The following is a 27,614-nucleotide window of genomic DNA, read 5'->3' as shown; positions in this document are numbered from 1 at the left end:
TCATCATCTGAAACTTTATGACAATTGGAATAAGGGTGCTTTTCCATCAGAGATGTGCTATGTTACGTTGCTGTGGATGGACTCAGCTAAGCTATGTGTACAAACGCATCCACAACAACATAGTATAGCACAGTCTGGTAGAAAAGCACCACAAAACATATATTTTCCTCCACCTTCAGAACCAAATCATTATGTTACGCCTTTCAAAGACAATCAGCAAGAAACTAGACAAAGCAATAACCTCACAGTTTCCCATTTTCCGCTGCAATTCTCATAATTCATAGTGCAGCGTGTCAGTCTATCCGTCTGTGTGCTAAATGTTACGAAACCTGTTCTATTGTTGGGAGGAAAAAGTTAAGGAAACCTGAGGACGATGACTGCACAATGTATTGGCCAATGGTGCAGTATTATTTTCTGTAATTACCTTAATTAAGTATTGTATTATGAAAATACTAAAGTACCTAAGTACTTGACATTGCTGCTTCGAGTTACTATGCAATCTTTCATGTTCAACATCATGGCTAGGTTTCAAAGTTAGTTTGTGGCTAGTGACCTTTGCTTTCTGATGATGAATGATCAAGATGTTAAACATGGTATAACACAGTTACTTAACGCTTGAAGGGGTAGGCAGAAGTGCCTATATTTGATGAAGTTGTTAACCATGATATAACACGGATACTTTTTAACCTGAAGGGGTAAGAAGATGTACCTATTTGATGCAATAATATGGTTGCGATTTTACACCAGTCAGGTAAATGATGAAGTTTCGAATTCCTTTTAACATGGAATGACCCACGAATGACCGATCGTGTGATGTGTAACTCAAAAGTTGATAAAACAAAGAAGCCCTATTTCGACTACCTCAAGAAAAGCTTACGATCACTCCGCCGACAAATACATACACATAGTCAGTTAATTGAAGGAAGTTATACAATAATAGCTGAAGGTATCTACAGTTGATATTTTATGCATCATGTTGGTTCGGTATCAGGGCGTGAGAACCGTGGTAGGTCACACACCTGTGACAGACAGCACGCGGCACGCTGCGGCGGCTGACCCAGTCATTAATTAATTAATTATAGGCTACACGCTGATATGTTTGTACTGCGGCTTCCTATTGGTTGCAAACTAAACTATACCTATGTGTTCAAAACATTTAATACATTATCAACTCTATTGTTTGGTAATTAAGTTAAAAATCTATTTGATTGATTAGGGTAACTCGTATAGACAGCTCATCAAGTTACTCCTATGTATGAAATTTCTTCAATACATTTGCATCTTTATCGTTTTGTAATAAAGTTTAAAATCAATTTGATTCGCTTAGGGTAGCTTTATATGCTGTTGTCTGTACTTATTTCAACACGATCGATACTGATGAACACATTTACAGCGTAATGTTTCTCATCACTCTTTTTTTATAAATCTGCAAGAGATATGGCGGCCATGTTTATATAAGAAAAGGGCTATAAAGGCAATAGAGGGTCTTATTATAATGTTGATATATTACCCGCTCGCGGCTGAGTACTACTATCAAATGCGTATTTACATGAAAAAGAGACCCATGGCGAAGAATAGAAAGATTGGGCAACGATATTTTAATCATAGTTATTTACTCTATTATTACCTATAATAGTGGTCGCCTAGTGGTCGAAATTCGACCATATACGATTTAATTTACAATACCACTTAACATACGTTCAAGGATAATTTTTATTTAATTCAAACTCAAACAAACTCTTTTATAAAACTCTATTCATAATTATGAGACGTGAAAATATCATCGCAATGTCTATCGATTTTGACGTTTTGTCAAATACGATCAGATACTATGCATGTTTGTGTAATGTTTTATTTATTGATTTAATGTACTTTATAAGCATTATTTTTGAAAAATATTAGCGTTCTTCACTTCTCCTACACATAAACTATAAGTGTACCAAATTTTATGCTCCTACGTCCGCGCAATTTTCGTAAAAAGCGGTCCAAAGTTTTTGCATCACGTATTAATATATAGATTATACAGTATGGAGATCACGCATATGATTTAAATGAAACTACAAGTAGTACTCGTCCACAGAAGCATAATACAACTAAATACATATTTCAAAGAAAACCAAAAATTAAAACATTGAAATTTTCAAGCATAATTAATAATGAAATTAATCAAGTATTCAATTCTGTGGGATCAGCTTCGTCTTCCTTGATCAGGACAGATAGAAGAGGAGATGTTGTAAGTGGTCTAGGAATGCTACGGACATGCGGTGTGACTGTTATATTGCCGTATTTGTTCAAATTAGCTCAAAGAGAATAATATTTTTTTTTGCTAATCTACTGGGTCTGTTTCACTCATTTTACGTATATGGTCAACCAAAATGATAACAAATATGTGGTTTAAATTATGTCATCAGAGGTGTCCCCATACGGTATATACTTTCATGAGAAAAAAATTGTGTATACTGTACGACCGTATTGAAGTGAAGTAGACTCTAATGGTATGAAAATAAAGTGTAGTTTTATGATGATTGAATAAAATTTATATTTCGTTGTGTTTAGTCACTTTCAAACTTGTACCTACTGCCCCCTAACCACAAATGGAAATAAATAATGTAGTAAATAATATAACTAAATTAATGTCGCGTAAATTATTATCACCAAATGAGTCAGTTATGACTTTTATTTTATTTGAAACCTAATTAACGACATTAATATCGACCAAAAAGGACTCTATACATATAAAAATAGTTTGTCACAACTCTTTAAAAACGCAACGTACAATAGTTTCTCACAACTTTAAAGCATTTATTTCAACTAAATCACATAATTACAACAATTTTGAAAACTTAGGTATTACATTGTTTCAAAATGTAGATCATAAATCCTAACTAACCAAAACCTAACTCTACATAGTCTAGAATAATTTTACATATAATATATAAACATATATATTGTTGTAATAAATTAAATGAATAGGTATTGCCAGATAGTAAAAGGAAAACGCATAAAAATTGCCATATAGGGAATATGGCAATTTTATGTAAGTATTCCTAATTTATTAATTATCACCGTTAGGCATACTACTCAGCTATAAACTCTTATATAATTGAAATTCCATTACCTAAACAATATATTATTTGGCAAAACAAAGTAAATAAATACCAAGGAGACAACGTGGAAGCGAATTGTAATTAAATTAAATTAAATGTCGCCATCGCATGTATCGGTATTCCGATCCTACCAGTCTTTGCGACATCTCGAGGGAAATGCGGGGGAAATGGAATTATTATCCTGTATTTTAATCATATTGAGAAAAAAACTTTAGATGTGGTAATAATGGTCTAGTGTTCATTTAAACTAAATACACAGGAATTATGTAAAGTTAATATGTATACTTAATAATTCTTTTTCGAATATTTTTTATATACTTCACTTGTGTGGTTTTGGTCGTCATGCACGAAATATGAATATACCTTTACTATTCCGTATTCGCAATATTTTTAAATGTCTACATTAAAAAAAGTACTAAGTTGAAATGTTCATGCCAAACTTCAGTTCACACATTTGTGTTTTCCTTAAATAATTACACAGTCTTTCAGTTCCTTGGAGCACGTAGATACACTCGTTTTACCCCATTCTCCGCTCTCAGCATTCGGAACAAAGCGCATGAAAGGTGAAAGACATGATGTAATTACTTTCGCCGTCACCTCGATACGCAGCACATCAAGCTACACCTTATTGATTCTCAACTTTATGGTAAAGATATAAGATTGGAAATGGATTAAAGTGTTTGGCTGTTTTGGGTAGCTTGACGTGCTGGTCTGTAAATTTGATATGATATGTGAATTTAAGCCATTTGTTTCTTTGTTGTGTTTTCCATGAAATGAATTATTGAAAGTATACGGTACATAGAATGATTCTTTACAAGTATTTCATAGAAAAACTAAGTAGGTAGACACATATATTTCATTTGAAGTCATACAGTCAGCAATTGGCTTTCAATCTATCGTTAGATATTTTCATTAGATTCCTAGTAAACCACCGTTTTATCGTGTTTTTTTACGTAAACATGATCTGACCTATATTTGTGTTAACTGGAAACGTAGAATTGCAGGAATAAATGTGAGACTATTGTGTTTTGTGGTTTTAAGAGCAATCTAAGCAATACTTTAGTGTCTAATGAGGGCTCAACATCGTTATAGGCACAGAAAAAAGAAATACTCCTCCACCCTGTGGTTATAGAGCTTACTATTTACCAAAGAATGAACTTTAACAACATATTATTATTATTATTTCCAACTAGTAAACAATCTGGGGTCATGACAGACACCAAAACGAGCGCGGAGCGAACACTGGCGTATCATTCTTTACTGGACTTAATTCGTCGCATTTTCAGACCCCTATTTGAAAATCTCTGGATAAGACCCCAGAAAGTTTCGTCATCCAGTAAGCTATAATCATATACTTTTTATATGTAATGTTGTGATGTTAATTATAAAAAGATATCATTAAATTCCCAATATTAAAATCATTCAATAAGAACAAGCCTCACAATGATAATACCGTATCAACCCTCCCACGGCCGACTGGTCACTAGTACACAATTACAATTTCTCCTAGGGTCCAGTGGACCGTGCCCACCCATAACTATGGCTTAACCCTCCACGCATCGCTTCCTATTTTCCATTTCTCCTAGTTTCCCATTTTCACTGAAAGTACTAACATTGTGCCTGGTCAAGCATGTATACCAGCATGTCAAGCTACTCCAATATATCAATTGTTTTTATTACATTTTCAACTTTATGTCTTTGTGATAGGGTTGGAAGTATATTAGATCGATTGGAGTAGGTAGACCTGACGTTTGTACTATGTACTTAGGTCAAGGAACTAACTTTGTGGTTACTAAATGAGACAGTTATTGTGTCTTTCTTGTGAGCTAGGAAACTAAGTGACGTAACAATATTCATTATTCTAGCTCTTCGTGCAACATATACCCACCTTCTCCTCCTGTAACATGCATAGCATAGGTGTACATACCACATAATACCAGCCATCATTAGAAACACGCATAATAGGTAGGTATCAAGATTTTTGTAAAACTGAAATATCTTACATACTCTTCTCCAACCCGAGTATCGAACTCAAAATCACTAGCTTGCCACTCACACAGTGCGACCACATAACTAATGTACCCATGTAATGTGTAACATAGAAATTAACTTGAACTAACTATGTTTGAAAACAATACCCGACAATATGAGCACCGAGCAGGCAATCAATTAGCGCGTGCACACACAAACACAACAAATGACACCGACATAATTAAACTGCAATGACTAACTCGTATGCAAATATTGTGCAAACCTAGCCATTTATTTACAGGTTCCATTACTTGAAGGAAAAACCGCAACAAAACATAGATATTTAGTTCACGTCAGATATGTTTGAAATAAAGTGTCAGTGCTAAAGTATGTTAACAGTCGCACTTAGAAAAATATGAATTAATATGTGTTTCGATTTACTGAAGTGACTGTCTGACGAGGAACTCGACTAATTTCAAGCCATGCTTGAAGTTCATAATCAGCAGCGCGACAGTCACCGTGGTGTGTAGCGCGAAATGTTGCTCAAAATATGCTTATTAATTTAGTATGTCTCACGAAAAACATTGTTTCAACTATTAATGTATATCTTTGTAAATGCATTTATGACACAGTAGAAAATCGTAGAGTGGGACTCTAAAAAAAATATTTAAAATTATTTTAAATCTCAAAAAAAAAAATATACAATGTGATAGGGGGAGACTTCTAACCCGTTAAGGCTGAGTTCTACAAAAGTCGGGGGTCGAAGGGGTCGAATCCCCTCCCCCTAAAAATTATGGCTATTTTAAGTTTTTTTTTTACTTTATGTGATATCAAAGGTTGTATGCGTCGTAGAAACAAAAAAAACGACGGTAGCTAATAACCTTGGCTAACTAATTCATTAATTTTTTCATGTTAAAATCATTTCTGAATTATTTTTACCGAAAAAGTCACTATTTTTCAATATTTTCAATTGGGGGTTCAACCCGCCATATTATTTTTTTTTGTCGATAAAATTAGATGTAGTACTCAGCCTTAACGGGTTCGAAGTCCCACCCCTATAACATTGTATAGGGCCATTGATTGATAAATATTTGTAATATCTCAAGACGCCTCCATGTTACTATGACTGTGCATGTTATTTGCTACTAACATGTATAGTAAGAATATAGATATTCCAAATACATTGTGAAATTCGAGAAACAAGCATAATATATTTAACGTCTAACTTCCACGCAGTTGCAACTAAAGAATAACGAGAATATTATGAGATAGAAGAATTTATTATAAAGAAAAACTTTGTCACTTATTCATAGTCTGCAATGATGAGCTTTTTCTGCACTCCTGACCTTTGCTCGGACAACGCCGACGCTCAGTACTGCACGTGGCTGCCGGGGATGGCAAAAGTAATTAGCGTTAATTTATTCTTTAGATTTATCATCGACAGCAACATAAGACCTGCCAAGCGTAGAGAATATGGTAAACTCGATAATAAGTGAAAGAGACAGCCATAGTCCATCCATCCGTCCAAATACACTATCAATGACAGTTGACCTGTCGTGGTTGCTACCGTACTGTTTTAACAATGGTTACGATCTTCAACATCCCTACCAAGCCCATAGTCCAGTAGTGGACTGTCACACGCTGTTATTGATCATAAGGAAGGCTTATTTTGATCTTATTACCAAAACACAGGGGAGGTAGATTTTATACTCTTCTAATCCATATAAAACGTCGGATTATTTATGACCACTTAAGCTTCAATTGACTGTATATACATACATACATACATACAGCTATACGGGAGATATTAAAAGTTATTGCCCACAGTCGACCCTTAATAAAAATTGATGCGTGAACTCCAAAAAGGTTGTAATCTCCCGAGTGACAGAACGTGCCGGGACTCGAACATGTAGTATAGTTATCTCATAGTAATCTCGAATATTGATGTCCATGTATACGCCTATCAAGTGCCAAATATTAAGAATTTCTATATATAAACCATTCGTTATTTACTGGAGTCTAACAATATATATAAATGACTAGCACGATGGCTAGGTAACTACCATGCAGCGTGTAACCGGTTCGATTCCCGCACGAACCAACTCTTTGTGTGATCTGCTAATTGTTGTTCCGGGTCTGGGTGTCATGTGTATGTGTACTTGTATGTTTGTAAACGCACCCGCGACACTGGAGAAAATTCGAATGTGGGACAACATTAAAAAAAAAAAAGTATGTGTATTAGTATTTGTCTATGCACACGTATTTCTATATTTTTTTTTTAACTCGTGGCCATTTTATACGTTCCTTTCGAAAATCGTATGATGTTTTTAGTTTCAAATCTTTTAAAGATTTGTTATATTATCTTCTTCTAGGTACTATAGTAAAATGAAGCTGCTATGAACACGACTGAAACTATCACAAACAGATATTTCCAAGTTCAACAATTTGTTTGAAACAAATCATTTCCAAGACGTTGTTAGCTGTTCTTCTACAAGTATTACAACCTCAAACGGTATACAAAGAAAATACTTTTAGTTGTAAACTTAATGATAATATTTTAATTAGGTAATGAAAATGTGAGATGGTTGATTTTATTTCTTGTTTAATACTTTTCTACGAATGTAACATGTTTTAATAAATATTGTTATAGTAAAATATGAACTTAAATAATAAGCAATGAAAATAAATAAATATGTACAACTTAAAATAAAGAAAACAGCGAAAGAAAAAACTGAATTCAAATATCTAAACTAAAATTTATCTATTAGAATAAACTAAAATCTATCAGGCTATGATTCAGTATTCAGTATCTCGTTGTATGAGTGGTAGGCTTCACGTTCAGTTCAGGATTGAGGAATCTACATATAGTCCGAGATGAGTATCTATTACAAAACGAATCATCAAAAGTTGTCCACAAACAACACCATATTAATCGCGTAACATACCTACGAAAAAGTATACTTAGACATGAAGTGAGAACCCACTCCTTTTTGAGATGTCGGTTAAAAAAATATGTATGAATTTTGTGGCAAATTCTAGGTATCTTAAAATCCTAGATAACAACATTCAGCAACAATTCGCTGAAAAAAGTTACTGAACAAAATCCCACGTAACAGTAACAGAGAAAGTTGGTATTGAGTCGTTGCTGTTTATTTTCACAAGTGACTTTGATTACATTTGTCAGGCGGCGCCGCGGGGCGGGACGAGCTTACCTTAACGTAATTTTCTTTTAAACAAATATTTTCCGCGAGTGACGCGTGAGGGAAATAATATTCCTCTCAACCGAGAGGTGAGTCCCTCCAATATAACTTGGCGACATTAAACCTGTGTTTATTGTAGGCTTTTACTTTTATACGTTATTTTTTACGGTTTATCTCTGTTGACGAATACGCTACTGTTGCTAACTAGAACTTGCAGTAGGTATTGTTGAGTGTTTATTTTATTTGGTAAAGTGACCTCCAAAAGTGCCTTCCCGTCTTTTTTTTTACGTTGGTCGTCGGTTGTTGTTGAGACTAGGATTTTCTCTTGTGTCGTGGTTTATAAACATGCAATTTCATAATATGTGACGAATGCGGGAAATGAATCCGCTACACGTAGCACGATAGCCAGTTGCCCAGCCACAGTGCCAACCGTGCAGTCATTTGTCTATTTGAAATTAATAATTTTGACTTTGACTTTAAATTTGCCGTGGCCCATAATCTTTTTGGGAATGGCTGTAACGGATTTTTTTAAGAAAACAGGCATTCTTAACTCGTTATATTATTGATATACATTATAATTGTATCATAAGTTTCTGACTACAAAGTAGTACCTAGTTATAAAGTGTAGTATGAAATAGTATCTGTAGTTCAGAAAACTTGAGTTTTCTTCAACAGGACCTTGAAGTGGATACTCAAGTTAATAACAAACAAGAATACTTATCTTTGTAAACTTGTGTAATACGAATACTGAACAAATTGATGCTACAGTCTGTACACCAATTACTCTACTAGTGTTGTTATTATCAACTCTACAGTTTGCCTAATTTTATTGAAATCTGATCGTTATTCTCTTACTGTTTGAGTTTATTTCTGTTTATTATTAAAGTTTGATTTCACAAAATTAATAGATTTACATTTGATATCCTAGTTTGTTTATTCTAGAACTATTGCTAAAAATTAACGAAGAATTTCTTTAATAGACTAAATTCATAACACTATTTTAACGTTATACATAGACCCAACGCATAGTGACCCTCAAAAGGCCGGCAAAGTACTTGTAACTCCTCTGGTGTTGCGGGTGTCCATGGACGGTGCTGATCACTTAGTATTCGGTGATTCAGATGCTCGTGTGCGCATATCTCTTTTTTTAATAGTTACAATTAAAATATTTTCGCCAGAAATTCTTAACTTCGATGGGCGTTAACTGTAGTATGAGCCATAACACTAATGTCCTCCCACACTGGACCACTGAACAATGGGTAATTGGCCATTGAACTATTAACACAGCCTGTCATTACTGCTCTAACGGTATACACGACAGCACTTCAACCTACCCCAACCTCACAAAATTCTTAATTTTATTTTCAACCTTAAAATTTGTGCAATAAAGTTGAAAATCGATTAAAGAATCTAACAATTTGGTGTAGCTTGATACGCTGTCTGTGCATATTATATTACTAATGGTAGGCTTTTAGAGCTTAATGTTTCTAACCAAGTTTTGAATGTAATATCACCTACATTCCCCGAAATAGTTTGTTGACGTGGCCCGTATATTCAAATTTTTGTCATATACTAGTACCTACGTACTTAGTAGGTGTTAGTAAATAGGATTTTTAAAGTGTGACAATCAATTGGCCGACTCTACCTACGCCTAAACCTACAGGCTTGAATTGATAATAATCTGGTAATTGTACCTATCTACTGTAGATCCTGGCTTACAGGAGTTGCAACGGTTTAAGGAGGCCGTGGCGAGCTTGTCGCATTACAAAAAATAGGTACTTTTGCTTAGTTAAGTATCACGCGTATAACCATTACTCTCTTTAACTAATAAAAAAGTAAGTCCAATGACATTATTTAGTTAATGGTATCACTTATGACATCATTGTATATTTTCAATATTAGATTAGGCAATACACTGTTATTGGCTTGCTTTTAACGGATATTACATATTGGTTGCGTCCTAACTAAACAAGTAACTGAGCAGGTAATCAATATTTATTTGTTTAGCTATTTTTGTTATTAAAATCAATGAGGTTATATCGAACCTTTATATATAACTTGCTACATAAACGTATCCAATTTACACCTGTCAAAGTCAAAGTCAAAGCATTTATTTCAATTAATCCTAAAATAAGGCATTTTTGAAACGTCAAACAGTGACAGAACCAAAAGAAATTAATAAGATATTATTTAAATTGTATGTTATTTTTTTGTTTTTTACAATTGTTAAGTAAATCTACGTATGATCGAATATCATGAAATTGATTTTGGATTCAATCATGAAATTAACCATTTCTTATTTATATTTTTTTCTTATTATCGCGCCAAGTTGTTGACGTGACATTTTTGTTTTGAAAACGTGCTGAGAATATTAGTTCACGCTGTGTGTTGTTTCCTAGCGGGAATTTCCTTAGATACGAGATTTTGTTGTTGAAAAATTATTTTCCGTGTTCATAAAGAGACATATTTATGTTGAACTTTTACGAATAGATTATTAAATTGAATGAAAAGAATACAAAGCAAAACGTGACACACGGCTTATTCTATCGACAAAAAAACTTTATGTACCTAAACCTTCATACATTTTCTTAACCATTTTCAAATTTCACTTCAGATTTAACATAAATAAATTTGCACAAATACTGCTTACACAAGCACGCGTGCGAGGGTTGTACCGCGCCAATTTGGTACATCATTAAATTCAATTTGTACGGATAATTGTATACATAATACATACATGTATGTATGTGTGTATGTACGTCGTAGTTCCAGTACATAATGGGACGTGAGCTGAATGTGATATGCAATTAAACAAATTTCTCTTGAATTGTTATTTTCCAGTAAAATGTTTACATAACCAAAGTTGACTGACATTTATTATAGTTTTAGCAAAGTTTTATAATAAATAACATCTCACAAGTCACGTATATGTGCCAAATACTTTAGTCTAAATTCTTCTAAGAACTGTTACTACAAGATATGGAAAGGTTACTTCCGAAAACGAGGGCGTACAAACAAACAAAAAGCTCTTCAGTTTTATTATGTTAGGACAGATAAAAGAAAAATAACATTCTCTCTTGATCCTAACTTGTAAACTATAAAATTGGTCCACTGTGTTGCCTACATTAAACGACGATAAAGAAAACAGAAGCCCAAAATGATCCCTTGTTTTGGGGGTTATTGGGGTCAAGGACAGGATATTGGTGGAGATTGTGGTTCCGATACTGATTGGGGTCACACACTGGCCACAAAACAAATGTTGTCCGACCGGCCGGGGGTCCTTTACCGTTTACATCGAGGATCAATCACGCGCTCACCCACATCGCCCGACCTCTTACTTAATGTCTTGGAAAACCTAATCTTAATAACGTCATAAAATTGCAAAATAGACGAGATTTATTTGGTACAATTTCACAGCTTTTGAGCAAATATAATGTGCGAGAGAGATTCAAATTGCGAAGACAAACACTACCAAACAAATAATCTCGCGTGGAATTTTCTTTTACAAAATGTATAAGCTTTCTCACTGTATACAAAATGGAAAATGTGAATACAAATAAAGTGTAAAGCGTAGATAAAATTAGCATAGTGATATTATACAGGACGTTACAAGAGCTGTGTATTAGTGAAACAATCCCATCATTGGAGTGACCCCGCTCCCCCACCCCGCCGGGCACCCCTCAGACCCCGACGGCGGCGCTCCCCCAATGCATACAAATGTGAACTCACTCACAAACTATGACTAACTACTCAGCGCTCTGCTGCGAAGGAAAACCCCGTTTAACTGGATAATGTCGGAGTTTTCGGTATGCATACTCATACTAAGTAGGTACTTACCTGGTATATTTTTGTTTGCAGAATTTTCCGATGATCATCTCGTTTTAGACATGTATTTATACTCTTTAGTCACTGTTTAAGATGGCAGCGCAAGTTTATATTAAGCTTTTCTTGCTTACGTTAATAAAAAATCTATTAATAAAGATCATAGGATTCCATTTATCAATATCTGATTCTAAAATTAGCCCTTGTGACTTCCCACTGTACCTGCACGGAATGCAGCGTTCTATAAATACAGTGAAGTTGAACAGAAGGTCAAGTGTGAAGCGGCCACTAACTCGACGCTGTGACGGTCAGACCAGACGACATCCACTTACGTAACAACAGTAACTAGTCAGATTTATCAATTTCTATAAAAACTATTTTAAATCGAATTGTTTAGAACACAGTTAAAGGATCAAGGGATTTCAGGGCAACCATGGGTCTTGGTAAATAGAATTTATTATGAAAATTCATAACTATAGAGGAATTGAAATGGTATTGAAATAATCCAACAAACCTATAGGAAACATTTTCTTTCAAACTTTGTTCGTTCGGCTCAGTAGCCAACCAATAGTTACTGTCAACTGAATCAGGCTCTATATTTTACCTATATACTTTATACCTTGTCTGCCTAGTACTTATGTAAGCAATATCCCATCAACCTCCTTTCTAATCAAAAGGTGAGTGAGCGTCATCGGCAGAACATTTAATTAAAATCGTAAGAACTTTAATCAAAACCTGGAGAGCAGCCAATCAGCCTGATTGCTCCCGAACTCTTCAACTTGTTATACTTAATAACCTTTTACATCTTATCTTTGTTAGTGGACTTTATAATCTAGGTAAATGATCAGAGAGCTTATAAATATAACGAGCAGGGACTCCTCTTGGAATAATTACAATTTAATTAATAACTGCTCGTTTAAAGTTTGGAAAATGGACGGATAAATTGAAATTCACGTTTAAATGGACAGAGTAATTATTTGTTCAGTCGGCCTGAGAATGGCAAACACACGTGTGATCATGAAAATAGACATAATATATTATGCCTGATGCTCCGCTCACTTTGATTGTACGTACCTATAACATTCACTTTTTGCCAAATACGTTGCGAATCCTATGCATTAGAGAGTGAGCCTATAATAACATCATCAACAACCACCTAGAAATAGTGATGAATGGTCTAAACCCCAAATGCCGAAATCCCAAATGGATCTTTGCTGAGTAAAGGTTTCTTCACATACGGCAAGAGTTTGAGCATTAATCACAAGGCTTGCTCAATGCGGGTTGACGATTTCAAAGTTATATATAAGAAATTATAAGCGTGAGCCCATATGCTGAGTAGGCTGTGTAGCGTAGGTACTACTACTAGGTAAACATTTTTGAAACACAATCAAGCAATAAAAAACTTTGGCCAAAGAGGCTGTAACAGATACCATTATAATTTGTTTAGTAAACAATTTTAGTTTACCATAATAGGGATGGATTTGGGCGCTTTACCCAATGTAAACATTGGTACATGTTTCTTGCGGGTAACCGAGTGGACTCGGCCTAGTTACCTATTCATCTAAAATCGATAGAGAAGAGACGGACCCTCGCAGACACTGGTTTACGTCACACTAGAACACAACTCCGCGGTTACATTGTGTTTATTTATGATCACTAAAGATAGACAAAAAACTCAAATCGATGAAGACTAAAAATTTTAAATGCAATATGACTTAGCTATAATCAATACGAATCTTCGCATGCAAGTTGCAACTGGTATCAACATTAGCCTTTGTAATATCAGATACTTAGTAGAAAGTTATAAATTTCAGTAAATATAGTACTGGAAGCGATGACTGATGATACTTATAAGTAGTTCTCCCTAACTTTATACGGGAAAACTTATATAAAACATATAAAACTAGCAGCAATATAAGCCGGGCTCTAAGCACAGTCTAACAAATACATTACAACCCTTTAATATTTCATTACAGTCGCTGGCACAGCTTGCAGCTCGCTCGAAGTTTTCCTCTAAAATATTCAGACACCCGCTTCCCTGCCATCATAACCTGATTCACAAAGCGCAAGAGGTCTAGATTTTCAAAGAAACATTATCTCTTCGCTTTGAACACTATCTCATTACGGGGTTCAAAAGAAAAGGTGGAGTGCGGACCGGGCTAGCTGCTGGTTACACTGTCTTGTAGTTGTACAGGGTGGGAAACTGTGTTACTGAGAGTAGATGGTGTCTCTGTGAGCGTGGTGTTTTAGTAAAAATAAATAAAAGCACGCTATATTACAGTTACTGTCGCACTCAGAATCTTTTATCCCAGTCCTTAGGAATTGTTTTCGGAACAAATTTGTTTCTAAGGAATACTTTTAATAATCATTAAATGACTCTGAGTACGGCGGTTATACTATACTTCTTTCTGGGAAATAAAAATCTGCTACGACATGTGATAATAACAATAAATTTAATAGCGAAGATGTAATAATTAAAGTCTAGCCTTTCAGAACTATTTAATAGTAGTCCTATTCTCATTCAAATTCTAGATCCAATTCAGTAATTTTGATTGCGATCGCTAGTCCTATGTAATACCACAAACATACCCATCTTCATTTAAATTCAAATTCAAATCCTTTATTGCATTCCACAAGGTTTGATGGTAACTTAAGCTAGCGTATAGAAAATAGGGACTATTGTAATTTTTATACAAATTAATCTATCCTAATATGTAAAAGTATCATATAAAAAGAAGTTAAGTACAATCATCGAAATACTAAAATGAAATGAACATTCTAGAAAGATAGTCGACTTCATGTTCAGAGTGAAGCGAGTAATTAAGACGCCAGACAAAACGTACGGTCGGCGGAAAGTGTCGGCCGCTACGGACTTATTACCGAAGTTGGTCGGTTCATTATTGGGCCGCGAGCACTTACGAACTGCTGAGTACACCGCACGTATGTGTGTCGAGATTGTGGCTACTAATTTACGATCTAGCACCCAATATCTAAGGCGAGTTTGTGGCTATTGTTACAAACGTTTTTAAGATAAAGATAAAATAGAAATAGGCCAAATAAAGTTACACAATAACAAATAAAAATGTATATTCTGAAATCGGTCAATAAAAATATCCAGCCAAAATGTTCCACTTGCCCCACAAGTATAAAGTAAATAGTCTATAGTTCATAGCATATAGTAAGACCTATAAACTTAAACTCACTTAAAAACTAATCGCAGAAGAGTGGTTTAGGAAGTAATTGTCGCGAGTGAGTTCATTCTTACATTAACACCGAGTCGCCGACAGCTACGCGAAGTGAGCAGTGCAGCGCTGTACAGCGCTGTGCAGCCACCACCAATTAAATTATAGTCACTACCTAGATATACAGCGAATGGAAGAGGTCTCACTTTTCACGTTCCGTGCTAGTGTGAATCCGTGTGAGTTGTTATGGGTGGGTACCTACTTGAATCAACTATTAATCCTATATATCTATTGTAATTCCTAAACTATTTGGTTAACTACAATTTGGTTAAAAATGTTGTACCAGCTTGTTATTACAGTCAGATTAATGTACAGTAGGTACTAGATAGGTACCTATCTAAGTTTCCGATTACTTAAATATTAAATCCTATTTGGGTAGTACATGATGCATCTTCCATGAAGTCTATAGCTCTAAGTCGCGGCTGTATCTATAAATCTCCCGCATTTCGCAGCACAGCGTGAAAACTTCGCCATTTATAGTTTGTCCAGTCGCTCGGATATTTTGTGGAAACTCCCCGACAGCTCGGCCGGCGGCTGTATAACTCGATTGCAGACATTTTTTTACAATATGGCCGACCGTAATCTGCTTAAAAGCGAATCCAGGTTTTGATCAAGTTATTGCAACAAAATCGATATCTACGAAATGGAAGGGTTAACACGAGCTTAACAACAATATAAATTATACATAATACATAGACGCAGTAAGTAAATAATGTTTGTTGAATCCACAGTAAACACGAGCCTCTCAATGACAGTAATGAATGATCAAAGGGGAAAATTGTGGCACTATGAAATTATGTTTGAATGATGATTTGATGAGAGCTCGTCATCGTACTGACAACACTAGCACACGTTCATGTGACCATAACACAATTGTCCTCGTTAGTGAACTCGGCCCGACTGGTACTACATACTATGTAGACAACAGCACGTCAAACAACTCTCATTACTCAGACTTTGTTAATAGAGATTCAAGTTTATAATTTTGTTATAAGGTTAAATATCTATTGAAGAATTTTCACAGTTTGGGGTAGCCTGATGTGCAGGAGGCTGCATTGTATGAATAGTTTTTGATATCAAACACATGTTCTACATGTGTAGTGTAGGTCCCTAATCGTAATCCACATCGTGTAAGTTGGTAATATTCGAAGATATTTAATGTAATAACTATAATCAACACTGGCATAAAAATATTCCGGAATGTTCCGCAGAAATATTAATAAAATAATTTTAATACTAATAAAACCTACCAGATTTTACGACCACAATAAAAATCATTAACTATCGGTTTGATAGTCTTCATAAAACTTTCTCATTTAGTTCTTAGATTATATAACACGAGTAGTATCGGTAGTGAACAAAGTTACTGAAACTAAAATCCCCACTCACAACTTTAAAGGACAAACTTAATCCCACAAAAACATTTCATGTTAAATGTTGCCAAGACGAGACCATATAGCTCGCACTGTCAAAAAGTAATCAGATCCCGTGTAGAGCCAAGTTTCTAACCCTACATGCCCACTGGCGAGTTGGCCGCACGGAAAGAGTTTAGAAGATTGAATAGATTTTTAAGCTCAAGCCCATATGACGAATAGCAAAAAGTCCGTGCGGCCGACTCGCCAGTGGGCATGTAGGGTTAGAAACTTGGCTCTACACGGGATCTGATTACTTTTTGACAGTGCGAGCTATATGGTCTCGTCTTGGCAACATTTAACATGAAATGTTTTTGTGGGATTTCATTTCTTTTTGTAGGTTATTAATAGGGAATTAAGTTTCCCTATTTCAGATTTTTACCCCTCCGCGGCCGCATTCAGACCTCTAGCGTCAAAAGTTGCGGAAGTCTCGAACAAACTTTCACCCCCTAGTTTAAGGGGTTGGGGGTAAAAGTTCCAAGTTTTAGGATTTTTTTGTTGTTTGGGTACTAATACTAGCTTACATACCAAATTTCAGTTTTCTAGGACTTCAGGAAATACCTTAAGAATTTTGTTGATCATCAGTGAGTGAGTGAGTGAGTGACGAAATCGGGGTATTTTAGATATCAATAAAATCTAAAGTATAAGAGCTATGCAATTGAAACTTTAGAGGTTTATTAAATCTACCACTGACATTATATCCTGAAAATTTTGTTTATCTGGTATAACCCAAACTCAAGTTATGAAGGTTCAAAAATACGACGAAGCGCTTCGAGAAAAGGTAGGTAGTGCCCTTGCGCTTGCGCTTCGCTTGGCTCGTCTTGGCGGACTACCGTGCCCCCAGATGATTGTTTTATAGATTCGTAATAGAATTTTAGAATATTTCCATATTTTAAACCGTTTAATCTTCTTACAGTTTCGTCCTTGGAATTCTATCAATCTCGCTAGTTTCGGACACGTGTAGCGACTTCGTACACGTGAAATTACTAATTTTATCAGAAATTGGGATTTTTGAAAAATATTCACAGGTCCTCTCTCGTCGGTGACAGCACGAAGTCAGTGTAAGGAAGAACGCTAGCAGGCACGGCTGTCCACGCAATTAGTAACAGAGTTATTAAACGAACATAGTTTGAAATGAAAGCTATACCACAAACTCAAGTTAGCAACAAAAAAACTAATGGATTACACAGTAAAAGAGGTCAAAAATCCTTAAATAGATGTTCAGCAAACATCTGTCACCGAGATAAATGATGAGTCAATACAATAAATGTAAATCCAGCTTTAATCCTTGTCCAAACTAATTTACTTACAATGGGGACAGTTTGCCCGTCAGTCTGTTTGTCCTGGTTCCATTACACCCACCCTTGTAATTAACATTGATTAATTAATCAGAGCATCAGATACACAATGAAACTTCGGAAAATTTTCAAGAAAGAATTTTATATTGTGGCTGTCAAGCACAAGGGTTCATTAACCTGATTCCATTCCAATAATCAGTAATTAGAAATATGTATTCGATTATGGATTATGTAACTAACTACCAATGTTATTAAGTGGTCCTGTGAGTCTCGTCTATAATAATAACAAATTCGTCACCTAGGAATTATAAGATCCCGGAGCTACGGACTACCGGGGCTCTGGCTCGGAAAGCAGAAGTAGGAAAGGGGTGGTTTTTAGTCAGTAAGAGTCTGACACTCTTTCTCGCCTCGCCCAAGGCTGAAGAAGTCATTGGATGACTGGCTTACAAAAAAAAAGATTATAAGATATCTAACAAAATATACATACTTGAATGACATGAATGATGAATCAAATCCCTGAATTTTACGGTGTGATACACTTAATAAAGAAGTACCTACGATTCTATCTCAATAATATCACTTCCAACGTGTGCTCAGACGTCACCAAATCATTCGCTTGACTTACAACTGATATTATAATTACACAATTAACACATCAACATACCCAGCCAACCACGAGATGGCAGCAAAACTTCTTTCTACTTATTTTTAGAAAATAATTACAACAAGATTGATCATGACTTCAACCTTGAATGTTTTTGTACCGCACAAGATGGGACTTAGCTTGCTATTTAAAGTAATTACCCGATTACGACGGAAAGGAGGAGTAATGAGTACTAATGCCGACATCTTTCAATTGCCGGGTATTTTGCAGATGCGAAGGTTTGAATTTGATACCATCACGTGTTCTTTATTTGGGATAGACATTACTATGTACGTTTGTTGTTCTGATAACCGGTAGAATGTGTATCATTACTTTACCAGTTAAAGGTCACAGGAACGCGCTAAATGCAACTCTCTTCCAACAGGCTTATCTGGAAGCCATTGGAGTTCAACAGTCAAAGACTTATAGCTAACATATGTTAGTGATGATGAATAGGAAATAAACCAGGGCACCATACTAGAATCCCTGATACCATGTTTTGAATGAATTTTCGCAAAGTTATTAATCTCGGTAAGAGAAATTTGAACACCATGCAAGAGAAAATTCATATCTGAAATACCAATTACTATGATGGAAAGATGAAAATATAGTAAGGTCAGTGTCGCACAACCTTAATATCACATATGAGGCTCCGACCTTCCCTATTGAACTTGAACTGATGACGTCACTAACCTCACAGAGGTCCACTCTGACCGAATGGACGTGAATTGATAAATTGACGAGTGCCGAGTACTATAATAACTGCAATCAACGTACTGACTGACAGACGGTTAAACCACTGCATTGTTTGTTTTTACTGACAACTTGTTATTGTAGTAGTTGATAAGTATCTGATATTAAACATTATTATGATTTGATTGACGAGCGCATTCGGAGAAGTCTGCTACATTAGCCACTGTTATCCGGATCTAGTAGCAAAAACAAGATATTACATTAATTAGGTACATAAGAAATCATAAGGGTAGAAACAATATTTATTTACTTTTGGTACATCTGTTATTTAAACTTCTTAATGGACAGTGGCATTAAAATAAAAAAAAAACACATTAACTTTCGTGAGACATACTATATTAATTATTATGTTATACTACTCTCTAGTAGCAGCGCAACTGTCGCCTTGTCCCGTGTCGCGGAATGCTGCTAATGAATATGCTATAGCCTCTAACATGGCTTGAAACTAGTCCGAGTTCCTCGTCAAACAGTTACGTGAGTAAACCGTAAACTTTTTTAAAAAAACGTTGCCCCACACTTGGATTTTCTCCTGTGTCGTAGGTGCATTTACAAACATACAAGTTCACATACACTTGACACCCAGACCCGAAACAACAATTTGTGGATCATAGTGAAATAATTGACGGAAAGCCTATTATAACCTATCATTTCACTTATAAATAATAGGTTATAAAAGCAGCCAGTCATCGTGACTACGAGACATAGTACTCTATATCCCGCGACAGTCGTGTTTGTATGGCGCGCGTATTTTATTGGCCGTGTCCTGCCGCTCGCCGCTCGCTGGGGTACTACGAGATTTGTTTACCCACTCCATCGCCTGCTTCCTGCCATTTATTGTATTTATCGTCCCAATTTGTACCTCCATTACTGTCTGCGCTAAAATAAGAGGGTTATAAATAAAACTGTTGATCGCAGTTGATAGTAAAGAATTTCAGAGACAAACGTTTATGTTTTAAAAAATAATTGTTATTGGTTTTCTAAATTGACTGCACGGTTGGTGCGGTGGCTGGGCAACTGGCTGCCGCGCAACGGGTAGCGGGTTCGATTTCCGCACGGAGCAACTCTTTGTGTGATCCACAAATTGTTGTTTCGGGTCTGGGCGTCATGTGTATGTGAAGTTGTATGTTTATAAACGCACCCACGACACAGGAGAAAATCCAAGTGTGGGGCAACGTTTTAAAAAAACGTTTTTTTTTTGAATGGTTTCTGAGGTATGGCCAGCCAGTGTATGGTGATAGACTTGGCCCTTATTAAGTATGTATGCTACAGTTACATGCCACATTTAAAATAACATGTTATTCTCTGCCTACCTATCCCTCACTATAAGTACATTTAATTCAGAATGGTTTACGTGTGGTTGATGAAAGCGGTCGTAAATCCACTACATTTAAGTTAAACCTATAATCCGCGGTCTCCTGTTTACTATGAGTGCATTACAATGGTATCTCATGTGACAATGGCAGTGACCTTCGCGGTGGCACGCCACGCAGTGCATGATATCATGGTGGACGGCGCGGGGGCGGGGGGGGGGGTGCAGGGGGCGGGGAGGGGTGGCAGACACGACACATCATTCACGAGGTGACAGCACCATTATGTGAACACAATGTGGTGAGTATGTGCTGAAACTGTGTTGTGTAACTCAATCATGCTAATCTCAATGTTGTTTGTCTCATTTGTCTAGTTTTAGTGTGGAGAGATTTTCCAAAATTCTCAGTTTGGATTGCCTATCGTAAAAGCACTTTCTTTTTCCTTCATTTTCATTATCTAATACGACGAAAACGTTCGTTCAAAACGTACGGATTAAGGGATTTTCGAGGTACAAGCTAAACTGCAACTACAGAAAGGACTTTTTTCAAAATATTAAGTTATTCTATTATAAGTAAATCATATCTGAGATCATACTTACTATCTCCACCATTAGAGCTAACGTTATCAAAAGTAAATGCTGAACATTACTCCAAGTTAATAGCAGAAAAGCCAGAAAGAAAGTATCCACTATAAAACGAAACAGAGATAGGTCTGCAATAAACCTTGCCTCCCACACTATCTGTTCCTATCGACAGTCGCCATGAATCTGTTCGTCCAATGTCACCAACCTGCGACCTTGGGTGGAGAGGACACCACACAGTCTGAACTGTAGACGTCACATCATATTAAGGAACTAGCTACAACGCCAGCGAGCGAGGGAAACTATGATGAAGCTGTAGATTAGGTACGTTATTGTGTGAATCAAGTGATGACCCTGAGTGACCCTTTTTTTAAACATGCTTGTTTGCTGCTAGCAGGGTTTTCTAGCATTCGAAAGACAAGCATTTTATTCCGAAGAATATTTTCAAAAGGGCTTCAACTGTAGCATAAAGTCATTCATTTTGCACACAGCGACAGACAACAACAGAAATGTTGGACGACTTGTTTATTTACCACGAGACATTGATGACAGTAAAATCCTCTTTCCTCATAATATAGGTACATTACTTTAGTATTTGTGACTTCAAACTAGCTAATACTGAAAAGCTACTAAAACCCGAATCGCTCGCTCTGTGGTGTGGCCGACACTTTACGTTGGGAAACAAACCGAATGTTTCAGTACCGTAACATTTATATCGCAGTTCCATGTGTTATGGCGTCGTAAAGACATTAGTAACGACTCGCTGATAGCTGCTGGTGGTTGCTGATTGTTGCTGATTGTTGCTGATTGTCAGCATATTTGTTTGTGTTGTTTATTTCGGTTTATGCGTTTAGTAATAACTATTATAAATGGTGTGTCTTCTTTAATGTATGGGTAGACTTGTAAAAATTCCGATACATATGAATCGAACTCAGGACAGCAACATTTTTGCTCGAAATCTTATTTTGTTTTATTCTTTTATCTTATTATTCTTTTTATTTACAGTAAGTAACTCTATTTAGGCCCTTGAAAACGACCACCATTTTGGTGTTAGATTACAAACGATTTCCAAACTTATTTACAACAATTTGTTAACCATTGCCCTAGACTTTGGGAAACAAAACACCGTCAAGTTATTTATCAAAGGCATTCCTAATTAATTTGTCGATAAAAGGAAAATTACTGAACCGTTTTATACCATAGATACTTTTACTTGCTGAAAAATTCTTTAGAATAAACTTCGTAATGAATTTATTTATTCCAATAACTGTGAAGTTCACTCATTTAAATATAAATCTTATTAAGAAAGTAAGAAGGTTGCTGATTCAAAGAATATGGAGTAATGAGCGAGTTGGTTCATTTGCCAGTACCTACCATTTGGCGCCCAGCCATACACTCTTAAGGAACGTTATAACTGGCAACTGCTTAATATTAATATACCAAGTAACTATAAGTACTGAGGTAGTTAAGCATAGATTTTATCTAAGTGATATCCCTTCGATAAATGCTGTAACTTTCAATGAGTGTTTAGTATTGACTTATTGTGAAATCACACGTGTCAAGACACCCCTTTTTCTTTTATTCCAAGATATTGTGGGTGTCTAACTATCCCGTGTATCAAATCCAGAATCCCACGATGTCTCGTTTATGACCTCTAACTGTTAACATTTACTCCAGTTTAATATCACACAGTAACTATTATATTACGCTCGTATTTCCTACTTTATAGTGCTTTGAAATGTCACAATCCCATCTACTATATCCAAGCTGTATTTCCAGTACTAACTGCCGTATAAAATGGTACATTTACTGTTAATTAGGACATGTCAACCACATTAGGCCCACGCCTCCTCGCGCCCCATCGTTTATTAGCGTGTAATAGCCTAAAACTACAACATAAATGGTATCATTGTTAAACAAAATGATACTAGTTCATAATCGTGTTCAAAATTTTTTAAGTCATCTACGTAATCTACCGAAAGCAGCCTCTGCAGGACAAATATCTCTTCTGGCCACTACCAACACTAATCCAATCATCAGAACTAAAGTCGTTCTATCTAATCTTATCTAGAATAGCAGCCTCACATTACATTACAATAATCAAACAAACATAACGGGGAGCAATCTGCATGTAAGTGATCCACAACTCACAAAGCTTCAGACGTGAAACCCATACACCCATAATAAAAGGTAATGGGTTTATTGGCCTGAACACGGCGACAGGTAATGGCCTGTCACGCTGAACAAACTGTAGCGTGATGGAAATGGATCGAGCTACATACACTGCCACTTACTGCCTGAAGTCTAGACCTGCAGGGACTCTATTAAACTGACATTAAAATATAGATGCTTTTGTTTCTACGCTCGCTGGCAGACTAAATTCTAATTGAAATTTTATGTATTTTGCCTCGAGGGACTCATTTACGTAACGACGATCGCCCGTAGGTAAGACTAAATAAACATCGTACAAGTTTTATTATGTTGGGACTGCAATGTCACTCACTGTCATCAAAATGTAATAAAAAATCATTAAAACCGAACCTTTTTATAACAAGCTCTCAGGTAAGCCAAGCCATCAACTCTTGTTTGTTGTAATTATGCCCGACAGTTGTAGAAACATTAATGTTGCCCTGTACTCTGTGGCGATCACTTTAATGGAGAAAGACATTTTTGTTCAACAGAGAACATGTCTAGATAATCCCTTCCCCGGCTATCTATTGTAGGGGTAATGGATTTACCCGCAAGAAGGATAACGAAACATTCAGCAGAGTTGATGAAATACGGATAAAAATATCTTATGTACATTAACATCTTATGTACAAAAATATATTATGTTACAAAAATATTGAAAGATAGTCATTAATATAGGGTCATTGGAGAAGAAGATTCAGCGACGAGCTTGTATAACCAGATATATGATTAGAAAGTATTTATACACCGACGTACTGTCACATGTATGAAGTTGTAAGCACGCATTTTGGTAACGCGTGCTTAACGCTTGCTATATTATTATGAATATAGGTTAATTCAACCATCGCCTAAGTTTTATTAATTTCCTCACGCCTCCTATTACCATACCATAAGTTTGGGTCAATAACCGTACGTTTGATATATTTATTATTGTTAATGTTCACGTCATTGGGTACCATGACCCCATGGAAAGGCTCAGAGACAAACATATATAAATATATAAACTTATTTTTAGAATACACTGTTTTGTCTCCATTTCATTCAATTTATAGTTCAAAAGAAATTCGTAATGAGTGTTTTTAATAACAGGACTTTTATATTGCCTTTTTTTAATAAATTATCTAGAATAAACAATATATGTATTTCAATTTATAATACAACAGTTTAAAAGCTAATAATGCTTTGAATCTATTTTGATTAGTCACAATGTGTTAATGCTTGAATGGACCTAGTTATTACCTTATAATTACCAAAACATTTATTTGAACAAAGTTTAAAAAAGCAAGCACTAGAACGAATGTCAATACTACAAATATTAACGTTAAGGATAATTATTCGCTCTCAAAACCTGACGCTGTCTCAATCGGACAGTTCAAACGAATCAAAGACATTTTGTATACCACAGACCACAGACCTGCAGATATCGAGGAATACTTCGTTAGTTGCAACAAGAGACACTGATTGTGAAAGGGAACAGCAGTAGCAGAGCATTTATTTTGATATACATAAGAGAAGTATACATACATAAAGTCTTCGAAGAAAGTTTTAGTTATAAATACTATGATACACATACACGTACATATCGTCACGTCTGTCCCCAGAGACGCTAAATGATACTCATTCTGGTATACTACTTTCGCTTAATAAAGGATATAGTATCTTAAAAGACAGTTAATTTATTTTCCCAGATTTTCTCCTCAATATCAAAACTTAACACAACTTCAAGTTGTGCATTCATTAAGTACTTCAAGTTATTGTTATACAGAGCTTTCTTGTTATACAAATTATTCAATTAACGTAATTGTAATGTAATGAATGCCTAACAATGGACTTTGTTGTGGGAAATTAAAATTCATTCATTAAACACAATGAGTCGGTCAGCTAATGAGTTATTCAATTACCAAAGTTCAAGCTGCTGGAACATTGAAAGCATAGCTTTTATTCATATTATAAAAAAATAACATCAGGTTCACTTTAGGTAATTTTCCAATAATGTATCCCATTCACGGAAGAACTTGATAAATATTGTTTTAGGTAAACATTAACCCAAAAATGTTTGTAGCTTTAAACAATAACAATATAGTCACAGAAATATTGTATTCATAACCAAATACTAAGTAAAAATAAAAATAATTTATTTCATCTAACTTACCGTTCTCGAAGAAAACTTGCAAAGTTTCCGACACAAACGGTAATCACGCACGTTCTACGGCGTAGCAGCGTAGCGGCGTAGCACGGGCGGGCGGCGCGCGGGTCTACGGCGGACTGGGCTTGCCGCGCTACGAACAGCTTTCATGGGTGGCTCAAGCAACAAAATATAAGCGACGTGTACATATTAAACGCTGTAATTAATATTTTAAATCACGTCGTAAAATCAGGTCAATGCCATGTCTACTAATTGGAACATTATAAGTACAGATTATAGTTTAAATTCTTTACGTTGTTTGAAAGTGTAAAATTAATGTAGAACACGTATTTTAATGTTTGTTATTTGAATATAGTTTTAAACTTTATTTCCAAGTAGGTATTTGCGACACCAATTGAACTAAATTTTAAATAGTTTTCAGACTTTTAAAATTAAATTAATATCTTAAAAAAGTATCTATTGTTTCAATACTACATTATTATTTATCAACTAGCAACTGGAGTACCTATGTAGTCCTACATACATAGACATACACAGGCAATCCTACCGCAACATAACTTAAGCTGTGATAAGTATGTATTCTACTTAGTAATTAGCTCACATAAGCTTGTTGCTAAATACTCGACTGCTTCTAGAAGTGGTGTATGTGCAGTGTGTTGATTCCAGTATCAGACGTCTCATATTAAGCCTTTCTTAATACTTGATCAAGCATCACATTGCTTGTATCATATGTAGGTATTGGTTGAAACCCATTAAGTACCTATTTACCTTACTTTTTTTCAGCTACTTTATTTTCTAGTAAATATCGCAATATTTTATCATTAAAACATTATTATAATGATAAAAGAGTTTTTAAGCAGCAACAGCACATAATGTTTAGTATCATGTATCACATTAGTACGATGATAATGTAATTATTTCACTAAGAATTTCATAAGTGCTGCCTTACCGAGACATAATAGAGTACTTAGAGGTATAATTTCCAAGGTCACGGTAATTGCAACTTGGTCGCAGATAAGTGGCAGATACGTGTAGTGTAGTGAGTGAGTGAGTGAATGAGTGAGCACAATTAGTGAGTGACTCAGCTGTTTCTCTCACGAGTACATATCATGCTGTTTCATGATATCCTGTGATTACATTAATGTGATAAAATCTGACTAATAAATGACTAAGGACTATTGTCGTGGTGGCCCGCAGGTTTAAGACGCCCACTTCTCATGCATGAGGGTGCGGGTTTGAAACCTACCAACAGGAATTACTAATATGACTGATTCACTACTTAATATAATCCAAGCACCTTCCCAGCCAAAATTTTCCACAAATGTTGTCGTTTTTATAAACTTCTACTCATAAAATTCTACTGTGTATTCTAGTAATGATAATTTTATTATCATTTGAAACCACATGAGACTATTTTATGAGCAATTACGGATTAAGTACATATTAAAACCCTACTTTTAATGAATTACTTAAAATATCTGTAGATAGGTAGTAGGTACTGTCAGTTATATCCAATCAGTAAATGTAGTAACTTCATCTTTTACCAGACTCGTGACATTTTTTACAAAACAGGCGCCATAATTTACTTAACCATACGATTTATGACGTCATTACTTTTTGTTCCCAGTAATTACAAAACGTTCGTTAATGTTCGGGTCAATGTCAAACCCTAATCTTTGGTTAACGAAATTTATAGACATTAATATAGGTCACTTGTATTCGTTCTAGATTTTTCCTTGTTCTAAACCTTTTCAAGGGTAGATCTCACTGATAGTGGTAGGGTTCATAAAGTGTTTGAATTGAAAATGTAATTACTAAGGCAGTTAACCAATTGATGTGCAAATCCAATAGAAGTTGAAATATTTGCAATTTATTCCATTCTATAACTGCATTTATTCGCTTGTAAAATCCAATTTTCTATCGTTGCCGAGCGGTCTAATCG

The 27,614-nt window shown here is 35.4% G+C and overlaps 1 protein-coding gene across 1 annotated transcript in view; it reads right to left on the bottom strand.

Moving 5' to 3' along the window:
- Positions 1–25,788, bottom strand: part of LOC118262370 (uncharacterized) — a 128,363-nt gene extending 102,575 nt beyond the window's left edge. The window contains exon 1 of the mRNA XM_035573645.2: positions 25,679–25,788. The gene's annotated coding sequence lies outside the window, so the exon portion shown is untranslated. The remainder of the gene's footprint in view (positions 1–25,678) is intronic.
- Between the last annotated feature and the right edge of the window lie 1,826 nt (positions 25,789–27,614).

This window comes from Spodoptera frugiperda, chromosome 12, assembly GCF_023101765.2.
Source record: "Spodoptera frugiperda isolate SF20-4 chromosome 12, AGI-APGP_CSIRO_Sfru_2.0, whole genome shotgun sequence".
Taxonomy (NCBI): Eukaryota; Metazoa; Arthropoda; class Insecta; order Lepidoptera; family Noctuidae; genus Spodoptera; species Spodoptera frugiperda.
Note: the sequence above shows the minus strand (reverse complement) of the source record. Positions and strands in the feature narration are given on the sequence as shown.